Here is a 13,349-nt window from a genome sequence, read left to right as displayed (position 1 = left end):
GATCTGCATCTAAATAATTGAGGCTTTGGTAGAAATCTTTTATAAATGAGCTAATCATTGTACATTAAAACCTATTAGAGTCAATCTATTTTATTCCCATTGGGGGAGACCAAGTGCAGGAGGAGGTATGGAAACGTACTCAGCTGTGTCAAAAGAATCAGCTATAGAGGTCTGAGACCAAGCAGCACTCTTCTGCTACTTTCCTGTAATTCCATTAAAAAACCCTGTTATGCAGTGAGGTGAGAATGTTCAGCTGCTAAAATTGGAGGCTAACAGCCATTCTACCTTTAATTTACTTTTTGAATGGGACCTATTAAAATTAGGAAAATACATATAAATATACATAAGCAGCTTTATATATGTTAGCAATATTGGCATTGATTTGAGGAATCAGATACTCTATTTTTCAGTTCCAAGAAAATCAAGAGTGGTTTGCAATTAACCAAAAATTAACTCAAACTGCAAAATGCTAAAACGCTACTAAAACAGCGGAATAACCATCTCCGGGTTCTTACTCGGGGTTCATATTTCCTTTGGCACAAGGTCACAGCGGAGATTGTGGTGTCTTTATGATATATGGTTTATTTACACATATATGCAATCTGAGCCAGTGATGAAGGGGTTCACAGCATTAACAGCCACAAAGGCTCTTGTTTCTCCCATGGTCATAGCCTTGGAGTCAAGGAAAATACATATAAATTAGGAAAACATACAAATTAGGAAAATACATATAAATATACATAAGCAGCTTTATATATGTTAGCAATATTGGCATTGATTTGAGGAATCAGATACTCTATTTTTCAGTTCCAAGAAAATCAAGAGTGGTTTGCAATTAACCAAAAATTAACTCAAACTGCAAAATGCTAAAACGCTACTGTAACAGCGGAATAACCATCTCCGGGTTCTTACTCGGGGTTCATATTTCCTTTGGCACAAGGTCACAGCGGAGATTGTGGTGTCTTTATGATATATGGTTTATTTACACATATATGCAATCTGAGCCAGTGATGAAGGGGTTCACAGCATTAACAGCCACAAAGGCTCTTGTTTCTCCCATGGTCATAGCCTTGGAGTCAAATAGAAATCGAGCATTGCTCTGTCTCTCTGACTTCTCAGCCAGCAGCTTTGCTGCCGGCTTCTAGCTCACATCATTCAACTCTCAGCTCTGCCTTTGTCTTTCTAACAGCCCACAAGTTGAAGGAGGGGACCTCACCCATTTTCTGCCTTGCACAGAGCCCCTTTCCTTTGTTCTCTTGATGGCTATTCCAGGAATTTGAATCCTTGATTAAATTTTAACACTTGCTGGATTAGAAAGGTCTCAGCGTACCGCCTACTCTCCCCACAAACGCATGGGGGGTTTAACCATATCCCCCTCCCTAACATGGTTGTGACAAAAATTCCCCTCTCGGGAGCTGATGGTGGAAGCCTCCTTGGACACTGTTGGAGCTTGGCCATCAGGTTAAGTCTTCTGAGCGTTCCATGCATTCCCATTGAATTGAACAGGGAGGGAAGCAGACTGAACTCCACCACTTTGCTGCTGCAAATTGGGACAGTTTAATCCAGCAGCAAATGTTGGGGAACTGGAGGTGTTAGCACAGCCAAAAGTAACAAGAGATCTGGCAGAAAAGAAGATCTGAGGTTCATTGCAGCTTGAGCATTAAGACTCCAGGCTAAGGATGTAGTAAGGGAACTTGAGAAGTGGCGAGGTAGAAGGGACCAATCAGGAGACTTTACAGTCGCCACAATTGCTCTTTTGTGTTAGTCTGAGGATTGTTGCTAACCAATGTAACAACTGAGGTTTCAGAAACAATGGGTGCAAGACCTCTTCGCAAACTACGTACATGCCAAAAAACTAGGTTTATAACCAGCTGTTTAGCTGACAGGGAAGGGAGCTGTAGCTAATTCTAACATTTATTGAGCATTTGTTCTGATGTTTGTGGGGTGGTTATACAACAATGAGCATTCATCCCAATTTGCTTGTGGGGTGTTTAAATGTCTTCCTGTTTGTCATTTGTTCAATACATTTCCTTGTCACTTTCCAAACTGCAAAAAGTCTGTTTTTTGTTTTAATAAAGTGGATTTGTTGTGCTAGGGCTACTGAGGGCTTTATTCTACATTAAATGCACAAACCTAAAGTTTTGATAAACAATTGAGTCACACCGCAAAATCTTGAGAGAGTGTAGCCACTTGATACATGTTTGCGTTTGACTCATTCAAAGTAGGCACACTAAGTTCAGATATAAAAACTCACAAATGTGTGAACTGACGATGGAACTAAGGCTAGAAAGTCATTCTGGTATAGGCAGTTATCACCTAGTTTTGTCTAGAAGGCAGCTGCTTTGGTTCATGTTCAAAGGTTCCCAGTGGGACTGGATAGTGGATATCAATGACAGCTGGCTTGGTTGATATAAGACTTGTTTAACTGAGGGGTAGAATGGGGAGGGGAGGCTTAAAATGATCAATTTTTATGACTAGCGTGCAAGTTGAGTATTGTGCTTATGTCACTGTGTGAAATACACCCGTGTGTTGCCTGAGATGTACTCCTGCTGTGAAACAATAAGGTCTTGACCTTTTAAAGCAATTAACCACCGCATATGTGTTTAAACTTTTAACTCCAGTGGGATTCCTCAGATGTTGAGAGTTAAGTATGTGCTCGGATCAAAGGCTGGCTTTTTTCAAGTCTTAACGCCGTAATACTAGCTAGTGATTTTTGGTGCCTGCCTTCAAGCACTTTGCTATGTGAAGGTTAGATCCTTTCAAAGGGTTTCAGGTTGAGCATCAAAATATTTAACAGGGAAAGGAAAATGGAAACCCAAAGAGGGGAAGAGTGAATTGATTTCCTTGCACCTCAACAAGTTATAGTATCCTTGAGCTGGAGGAAGACACAGCTGGTTGGTTGGTTGGCTGGCTGGAACATTCCTGTTAGGCTGAAAAAGATTCCCCACCCATGCTCTAAGGGTCACATTCCTTTGTGAGGAGTCTTCTGGGGTGTGGTCAGACTTATACCACTCTCCATCCTCCATTCAGATAAGGAAGGGTATTATCACAGATCAAGAAGACATTCCAGCCTGGTAAAATTGGTAGACAAAAGCATACAGCAGGGTCAGTGAGGGGGTGTAGCCTGTACATAGTCTTGACAACCAGATGCAGAGGTCTGGAGGGCTGCATTTGACCCAAAGGAGGACTGACATTCCCTGCTTCTGTGTTAGGGGGTGAGGATATACAACAACATTTCTTGCAGGCTCCACTTGTGCATATGATATCTTTAGTCACATAGCCTTTCTGAATGTCTTAAGGAAGAAAGATGCTTCAGGACCGTAACTTCCATATATAAGAAGCCTACCAATGGGAGCACTTCAGATATGACATCTACTACATTCAACGTATACACAACATTGGAGGTTTCCTACCCTCCTTTTTATTGCTTTCAAACCTGTGGTTGCACAGGAAGGAAATCATTCACTCTTAGCCCATGTGTATTTTAACTTATTGGCAACTGCTAATATTTTATAACTGCCACCACCAAATTTATCCAGGTCAGCTTGGATGTCCAACGTAAACTCAAGCTGTAGGGAGGAATGGCTTTAAGGCCTGAGATCCATCTGTCTGTTCCAGCCATAATTTCCGAATCCCTCTTCTCTAATCTGGGCATTAAGTTCTTTCAAAGAAGCGTGTGACCAAACAATCGAAGCAGGATATTTCATAAATCCTGGGCCCAGACTGATAAAACTGTGACACAAAGAGGAAACAGGCAAAAGGCAGCTCAAGACAGCGAAATACAAGATTACTTAGGTGGATTGCCCTTCTTCATTATGTGGCTAGGATAGAATTACTAAGCAGGGCCTCAAAACGTCCAGGTTCCATCCTTTGCCTTAAGCCATTTCCAAATGGATTTGGCTGAATGTTCCCTGGAACAGCTCCAGCACAGCATGTTTCTTTTAAGAAGGTATTGGGAGAGTAAATGCGAAGAGAGAGTTCCCCTTCCCCACCTGATTATGAGCCCACCTCCTTCTTAATACTTAAAATGCTTCACAATTGCACAAAGGTTATCCACCCACCCTGTTAATGTAATCTAGCCATTATTTTACAAGTGAGAGGAGAGGCTGCTAGAGAAATGTTTTTGGATAGCCAGGCTGCAAAGCTTTAACCAGGTCTGGTGGAAACTACAACCTTCAAATTGTTACTGGACTACAGCTGTCTTCATCCCCAACCATTGACTTTGCTGACTGGGGCTGATGGGAGTTGAAGTCCAGAAACATTGAGGGGGGGGCGTTTCACAGGTTCCCCACCCTGGTTTCAACTGATCTCACATTATCACCTCTGGGCAAATCTGGCCTGGAAGAAAAACCTAGGTAAACCTCATGTACTACAGCTGGATAACGTCTGATGCGTAACATGCTGATTGAGAGCTGAACCAGAGAGTCAACAAAAGGATAGAATGTCACCCTGACATCTCTGTGGGGGACATGGAACAGGTGTTTCAGAAATCCTCTAGAGCAGTCCAGGTTGCCCAAATTGAAAGTAGATGGAAAGGGGTGGGGGTGGGGATATAGGCTTCTGTAGTCTACATAACAGACAAAGGAATCTATCCAATAACTAGAACAGACACGAGTTGCTGACTCTTCCCCACCATCTCCACCCTGGAGCTTTGCCCTTTTCATAATGGAAGCTATTATGACAAGCTGGGCAAGCATTGGAAATTGTGGCGAATATAGGTCAGGTGCATCATAGCCCTATGGACTCTTCTTGCATCTGAGAAGAAACTTCTCGGAACATTGTTGATTGTCTCTTTCTAAACAAAGCAGATATTACGAAGGGACTATAGGTCTGTAGAGCTCTCTCTCATCCAAAGGGAACAAACTCTGTAGCATCTGCTTTGGAACTTCTTGCCATTTGGAATTGGGGAGTGAATAGCATTACATTATTCAGCTATACATGCCCCTGAAGATTTCTTTTTTTAAAATCAAAATGCATTAGGCAAGTGATAAAAAAAGGCAAAGGACCCCTAACAGTTAAGCCCAGTTGTGAACAACTTTGGGGTTGCGGCACTCATCTCACTTTACAGGCCGAGGGAGCCGGTGTTTGTCCACTCTGCAGACAGTTTTTCCGGGTCATGTGGCCAGCAGGACTAAGCCGTTTCTGGTGCAATGGAACACTGAAACCAGAGCAATGGAAATGCCGTTTAACTTCCCGCCAGAGCGGTACCTATTTATCTACTTGCACTTTTTGGTGTACTTTCAAACTGCTAGGTTGGCAGGAGCTGGGACCAAGCAACGGGAGCTCACCCCATTGTGGGGATTCGAACCACCAACCTTCTGATTGGCAAGCCCAAGAGGCTCAATGGTTTAGACCACAGTGCCACCTGCGTCCCTAGGCAAGTCATAGGTATTAATAAGTCACTATTTTAGAGAACTGTTTTGAGCGTTGCCTCTCCTTTCCCCCCTGATTTCACTCCCAGGCTCCCGTTCCCTTTGTTCCCTTGACTGCCTTTGTTCTTACTGAGTGCTTGTATCCTGTTCCAGCCTCTTCTGGCCACAGTCCTCAGTAGCTTAGACCAGGGATGGAGAACATGTGGCTGTCCAGTTGTTGCTGTTGGACTCATACTCCCACCAGCTCCATCAGGGCCAGTGTTTAGGGATCTGTGGTTTGGCAACATCTAGAGAGCCACAGGTTCACCATGCCGGGGTTAGACCCTGGCCTGTGTTGGTTTTTGCCTCCAGATTTCCTCCCCTTGCTTTGTGACTCTTTTCTCTCCTGCTCCAGCATTCTGCCCCACTTCCTCTTCCAGACCTGCTAGCAATGATACTTTCAACACTGTGTGCACCGCTGGCTGTCCATAGCCCAGCAGAGAGGAAAAATAGAATATGGGGTTCCTTTATAAAATGGGTATTGGAGGCATCATTGTTGGTGGATATGAGAACTCACATTGTTAATACCTTCCATGCCCCCCAACCTGGCACTGAGCGTTACGTGCTATTTGGGTCATTTGGCCTCTGCTCTAATTTATTACCTATTCATTGCTCTGCAGAGATTACAGAGTACTATGTGAAAGACTTTGACTTATTGTATTTGCAAAAGCCATATGCATTAGTGGGAAATGTGTGCCAAATATGTTCCATGTAAGACTTTGAAATAAATTCAAGCAACCTTCAGCTCCTGCACAATAGTTTGTGAAGTTGCCGAATGAAAAACTTGCGGTTCCCAGCAAAAACACAGCTATGCAGCCATCTTTCCTAGTTTAAACAACCAATAATGCTTCCCTAAGAGTGAAAAAGAACCTGACGCTTTATAGCGCTATGATCCTGGAAGAAAAAGAATGAGTCTCGCAGGAGCCACAAAAAACAAGCTGTCATCTGTACAGTGAGGCTTTGAAGTATGTAGGGCTATTTGTTTTGCATTTACTGCTCCTCGTTGTCCATGTTCATTCTTCTCTGTGAGCTTCAGCCGCTAAGTGAAGAAAGCAGTCTGTACAAGTGAAAGCTAAAGAGCAGTAGCCAAAGTGCACCTTGTGAATGTGAAATCCAACAAGAAAGGACTGGCTTCTTAATTGTATTAATGCATATCCCACCTTGACATTGACCTTCATTCCTCCGTCATTACAGCACTAAGCTGCCTGATAGGATTTTGTCCTGCTCTGCCACTTGTACCTGGAACTTCCTTCCAGAATACCTGTGCAGTTCACCCTTTCTCTTCCTCTTGAAACAAAGCTGAGTATCCATCTGATCAAACTTAATTTCCTGTTTATTTTTGCCTTTCTGTTTCCTCTTTCTCTGTGATTTGATATGCTTCCCTCTCCTCCCACACACCTCAGTATAGATTGTAAGCTGCTCAGGGCAGGGGTCTGTCCTCTGTTGTTGTTACTCAGTAAGTTCTATGAATACCGATGCCACCGCACAAATAGAAATATTATCACAGAATGGTGCTGGACTATCTTTTCCTGTTTATAAACTCCCCCCTTTCTCTATTTATTAACTTGAGTTTTAGCAAAGCTTGTAGCATGCCTGATGGCTTACAGACTGCAGTCGGCAAGCTGCCAAGTGCTTTGGGCACAACCCAGTAATTTTCTTAAGGGTATGCAGAATTTGTGTATTAGTCCTATTAAGAGTTTCAGACCAGTTGCCTTTGACAAGGGCAAACAAGGCGGTTTTCATGTTAGCAGGTTTTACAGCCACCGAGAACTGAAACGCGGGATCAGCAGGTGTCAGATTTGTGGCTGAAGTGACTCACTTCAGGTGGTATGATCTGGCAACATATAAAGTAGATGAACTGCGTTGTCATGCCCAGTGGTGCTGCCCACACCACCAAGGGGATTGTGCTGGGTGGCAATGCCCCACACGAATTTGCTAGTCTGTGCATTTGATTACAGTCATACCTCGGGTTACAGCCGCTTCAGGTTGCGTCTTTTCGGGTTGCAGATCGCCGAAACCCAAAAGTACCGGAACGGGTTACTTTCGGGTTTTGGCAGTCACACATGCACAGAAGTGCTAAATCACGCTTTGCGCATGTGCAGAAGCACCGAATCACAACTCCTGTGTGCGCAGATGCGGGTTGCGAACGTGCATCCCGCACAGATCATGTTCGCAACCCGAGCGTCCACTGTATTTATCTCAAGCATTTATTTATTTATTTAATTTACAACATTTATATGCCACCCCAATAACGTAAGTCCTTTGGACAGCTTCTAATAAAAATTAAGACAAATATGTATAAAAAGTGATAATTAATACATAACTGCAGTATAAAATCTGACATCAGAAAACCAGCAATAGAAACCAAAACAATGAAGCTCATAGCAGCACTCAAATATCATAGATCTTAAAATGCAAGGAATGCCTCAAAGATCTGAAACTCATTAAAATATTGTAAAGCAGGGCTTTTCCCCCAGTCGGAACTCACTCGAACTCTGTTCTGGCAACTCTCAGGTGTGTGCCATTCCTATTATATGAGAACAAAGCAGGTGTTCATGGTGAGTTCTGGCACCTCTTTTTCTAGAAAAACCCCCACTGTAAGATCTAAAACTTGGGTGCCAGGTGGGCCTCCTTGGAGAGGGCATTCCAGAGTTAGGGTGCCACCACCTTCCAGAAGGCACCTACTGGACCTCACTGGTATTCCCAACTTGTACTTGAGGTGGTTTGTGGTATGTTTCAAAGTACAATAAAAAAGAGTTACAGGGAGGATCAAAAGAGTTTATAAGCCTCCCCCACTCCCACACAATCCTTACTTGCATGTCGAGACCCAGCAGCCACCCCCTCGTTGGAATTAACTCACACAAGGACAGAGATATTAGGTTTATGTTATTGGGCAAATTTTGGCCACTTTATTGAAATTACAAATTTCACTTTATTGAAATTACAGAATGTGAGCAGTATTCGCTTAGGCATTGATTGGACTATTGACTATATCTGACTCCTGCCCATTGTGCAGTAAGTCCAGTAAGGGTAAGCCACCGGTAGGGGGAGCCCTGTCGATGCGAACCAACTCAAGCTCCCCCTGGTGTTCCCGTCGGGGTCGTGTCAAGGCCCTAGCTCCCAGCCGGGCTTCAGACTAGATCAACACCACCGGATTCCATTAACAGAATACCCTTAAGCATGGAGGGGGAGGTGATGGCCACACCTCCCCTCCCCCACACAAGGTCAAACAATGCCGAACCGCAACCCTAACAAAGTTGTGACGATTGCTACGAGGTAGGCGAAAACCAAGTGGCCAGTGCCAATTTGCCAAGTGGAAAAATTCCTACCAGGCCCCTCGGACAACCAAGGCGACCAACCGAAGTCCATAGCAAGGCCATTGCCTAACCTGCAAAATAGGGAGGGAGGGCGGGTGGTTGAGGAAGCGAGCCAAAAAGGAAGTCCTCTGGCTCGCTCCTCAGTTTAAATGGCCCCGGCCATGCCTCCCCCCAGCCAGTGGATTGGCGGGCCGGGCTCTGATGTGGTCGGGATCCCCCAGGCAACGGGGGACAAAGTCCCCCGCCCCCAGTGGGGACTGGGGGTCTCGCGGTCCACCGCAACTCCTCCCCACTGGGAAGTGGAGCGGATTTGTACCAACTGCCACTCTGCTGCTGAATCCATGGGCCACAGTAGGTCTCGGAGGGAATGACCCCCAGCTTTAAAATGGCTGCAGGAGCAGCCAGAGATATTAAAAGAGTGGCATATTGTGAAGCCATAGGGAAGTCATCACTGCACTGCTAGGGTGATTTGAGATACCTGATTTGAGACTGGAGAAGGAAATATGAGGATGACCTAGGACAATTGGGAGGCTGTATATCCCCTGCTATCCACAAATGACAATAAGGCAAGTGGGAGACCAACCAGGCCTCATCCATCAGCCAAAGAAGGAGTTCAGCTCCAACTGCTAGTTCCCTTGAAAAAGCAGGAGCAAAGGCTGGGGGGGGGGGAGAGAGAGACTCTGGCCCCACCCACATTCCAACGGAATAAGAGCCTCCAACTGCCCTTCAAGCAAGAACTAAGCAAGGGAAGATCAGCCGCGCCGCAGTGGAATATAAACACCCACTTGTAGCTGCCCACTTTGTTTTGGCCTTGAAGAACTGATCTTCCTCCTCTGCCTCTTTCCTTCCACTCCCCTTCCCTTCTGCCACTTGCCTTTTTACTTTGTAAGCCTGATGGCAGGTTACCTCTCTTTTTTTATGTGAGCCACTTTGGGAGGGAACAATTGCCTTAAAGTAGGGTGAAAATGGGACGCAGGTGGTGCTAAACCACAGAGATGCAGGTGGATTAAACCACAGAGCCTAGGACTTGCCGATCAGAAGGTCGGCGTTTCGAATCCCTGCGACGGGGTGAGTTCCCATTGCTCGGTCCCTGCTCCTGCCAACCTAGAAGTTCGAAAGCACGTCAAAGTGCAAGTAGATAAATAGGTACCGCTCCAGCGGGAAGGTAAACAGCTTTTCTGTGCGCTGCTCTGGTTTGCCAGAAGCGGCTTAGTCATGCTGGCCACGTGACCCGGAAGCTGTACGCTGGCTCCCTCGGCCAATAAAGCGAGATGAGCACTGCAACCCCATAGTCGGTCATGACTGGACCTAATGGTCAGGGGTCCCTTTACCCTTTACCTTTAGGGTGAAAATGCAGTTAGTAAATAAACAATGTTGATTAGGGTGTGTTGAAGAAGGCTGCAGCACAGGAGACATGAGCAGAAAAGGTTTGCTATGACTCCACACCGTGTTTCATCAGTCTCGGTTTAATCTGTACAATAGTCTATTCTTATTTTATTTGAGTTTGTATTTCACCCTGTCCTAGAGGATAGGTTATATAACACATTACCTAAGATGAAGAAAGAAGCAAAAAACATGAGGCCCATTTCAATGGTGAGAACATTCAGGCAGATGCTCCAGTGTTTCCACAAAACTTCACGTGTTCAGAAGGCTTCCTTGTTTTCTTTTATGAACCACTGAATGTTTTCCATGTGCAGTGGTTTGCAGCAAATCCCTTGTATGTGTGGCTTCTTTCTCCAGTCATAGAAGAGAATGTGAGTATTTCTAATTGTACTGCATCAGACCAAGCTAAGATATGTAAAATTTTGGAAATTGCCTAGAGATTATTGAAAAATGTTTCTCTGAACCTTGGAATTCTGTTGCAGTGAAAGCCTTTGCAGAACAATGTACATTATATATTTTTCTCTCCCTCTGCTGGACCACTGCATCAAATACACCAGTGAATTTTAATCTTCCTTGGATGAACGAATCCCCAGGTGTCTTGATAATAATTACGACATGTTGCACCATCTGTTGAGATCAAAACTCGCTTAACTCTCCTCATCCTTCTTTAGGACTGTTTAGATTTCTCTGCGATCTGTGTATTGTTTTCCTCTTCTTTTTTGCGAGCTGCTGATGGAAACGTGCTTGACGGATCTCTTACTGTTATCTAGTCTGATGCCTGTGATCTTTGCAAAAAAGAGGGGGAGAATTCCTGTCTAGGAAATGAATCTTGGGATTAATGCAGCCCCATTGCAGAGGATAAGTTTTCTGGAATTCAGCTACAGGATCTCCATTGTATGGGTAGACAAGATGGATGCGGAGATAGAACTGCACATTGTTTTTAAATGGCTGAGGAGAAGTAGCTGGAGACAGGAAAAATGTGATGCCTGTCAGGCTTGTAAGAAGCAAAAGCTTGGGTGTATTAAATGGAATATTATTCTGCAGTGATTGCTTTTTCAAGAAGAAATCTTAGGTAATAGGTAGATGCGGTCTGTGTTAAAGGATGTAGGCACTGTCGGAGAAGTCCTAGAAAGCAAGGTTCTGCCTCAGCTCATGACATCTCCTCGCTGTCTCCTGATTAAATGAAAGCACGTTTTAGATACAGTAACTTTGGCCTGGGTATTTGTGGCATTGTTGTGCATGTAATGGTTTTAATAAATTTCATTTGCCGAACCAAACAGAGGCACTCAGCAGCAGACTGAATGATGGCTGGAGTGTGTTAACTCTTTGGGAATCAACTCTCTGAAACAAGGAAGAGAGAGAGACAGAGTTGTATTAGGATGTGCAGAGTAGAAGTGGTTCCCTCTGCCCTCATATTTGCACAGGATTATGATATGCGCAGTGTGCACTGGGTAACTGATTAGTAATATTGGCACTGTTAATATGGTAATAAAAAAAATCTCCAAATTGCATTGATTTAAACATTTTCTTGCCCATTCCCTAGCCACTTTAAGGCATTTTGAACAAAAAGATCTTACATGAAGTAATGGGGGGGAAGTGGGTGTGCAGAAAGAGAAAAGAGGTTGGCTCCACCCATTTGAGCTCTGGCCCTGCCCACTTTTACCTCCACCTCCAACGGCATGCAGTCCCTGACAGATTACCTCACCCATGGTCTAGGCCAGTCTTATGTATTGTGGTGGGACAATGGGGAGGAGGTGATGCTTTAGATATGCTGGACTCGAGCCATTTAGATAATCACGAGCATCTTAAATTTTGTCCAGAAAACAATAGGGAGCCAAGAGCCAATAACTGCCCAATCTCTAATTTCCATACTCACATGCCATAATTCTATGCTTTCAGTCTTCCAGCACATAATATGGGGAGGGTCTGGACCTTGCACTAGGCTCCAGTAGTCAAGAGAAAGCAGGCCAGTTGGTTTCAAAGTGTCAGTGAAACAGTGTGTCCCATAAGGCCTTGTGACATCATAGAGGCTGATGGGTGACACTTCCCAGATGTATGCAAGTGTGTGTGGTCCAAGGGTTAATCCCCATCATCCTTTATGACAGGGATGGGGAACCTGAGGCCCTCCAGATTACAACTCCCATCATCCTGACTATTTGCAGTGCTGGCTGGAGTTGATGGGCATTTGAGTCCAGCATCTGGTGAACCATAGGTTCTCCAATCCTACTTCATGACTTGGCAAGGGATTCTGGAAATTAGTTTTTGGTGCTATAGCCATATGAAGAAGCAGAATATTTTGGCCTGGTTCTGCCTGCCTGTTGTCTTCCGAAGGAAATGAGGGACAATGGGATGAGGCACCCACTGGATCAAATTACTTTCTGAACTGGTAGAGTTTTTTTTATTAAAATGGGAACCTTAGAGTTTGCATAGCGAGAAGTTTTGATTTTCCTAAAAGGATCAAGTGCTCACTTTAGAGGAGCAGTTGTAATTTTGCAGGAGTTAAATATCTGACCCATAAATTGTTAGCACTGGGTCACAGTTAGTGAACTCCCTTTCAAGAGTTAATTTTATTTCACAGCTCTGGGGAAAAGTACATTTATCTGAGGTTGGTTGGCCTGCTCTGTAACATTGCTTTGTTGCATTTTGCCCTTTGAGGTGAGAACCAAAGTACTTTTGGAATGCTGTGCTGTAATTTTGAATCATATCCCCCCTTGGAATAATTGCAGCATTTATAGCTAAAACCCAAGAGATGTGCTGTTGAAAAGGAAATGAACATTTTTCTGTAGAAGAAACTGCTTAAAAGAATTCAGTAGACTATTTGCTCACATTCATACCTTTGTTGCCTTTGTTCCTCCTCATTATCAAACTTTACACTGTCAGTCCTTGGGGCCACACTTATGCATCATGCTAATGGATAGTGCTGCATAAAATCATGAATACCAGTAGTCCAAAGTAGTATTTCTGCAGCTCATTCTTCCCATTATTGCAGAAGGATTAACTGATATTACATCATTTATTTATTCACTTTCTATACCACCCTTCACCCGAAGATCACAGGGCAGTTTACAATACAGGTAATGACCGATTTACGTGCATTAGTTTTGTGCGCGACTGCACACACATGCATAACAGTGATCTGGAAGTGGCCAGAAAAAGGGGGCAGACTGGGAGTGGGAGCATGGCAGGGGCATAATTTAACCACTGTGCAAATCAGGGGTTGCCTGTATTAAAAACATAA

At 44.2% G+C, this 13,349-nt stretch overlaps 1 protein-coding gene and 1 long non-coding RNA gene across 4 annotated transcripts in view; one reads left to right on the top strand and one right to left on the bottom strand.

Moving 5' to 3' along the window:
• Positions 1-13,349, top strand: part of LOC310677423 (heparan-alpha-glucosaminide N-acetyltransferase-like) — a 176,090-nt gene that overhangs the window by 79,728 nt on the left and 83,013 nt on the right. The window lies entirely within an intron of this gene.
• LOC310677587 lies at positions 10,523-12,064 on the bottom strand. The gene is made up of 3 exons (XR_014511306.1): positions 11,984-12,064; positions 11,398-11,452; positions 10,523-11,277 (listed from the first exon to the last, which is right to left on the bottom strand). It is a non-coding gene; the product is annotated as an uncharacterized lncRNA (long non-coding RNA).

This window comes from Podarcis tiliguerta (assembly GCF_965153285.1).
Source record: "Podarcis tiliguerta genome assembly, chromosome: 5".
Classification (NCBI taxonomy): domain Eukaryota; kingdom Metazoa; phylum Chordata; class Lepidosauria; order Squamata; family Lacertidae; genus Podarcis; species Podarcis tiliguerta.
Note: the sequence above shows the minus strand (reverse complement) of the source record. Positions and strands in the feature narration are given on the sequence as shown.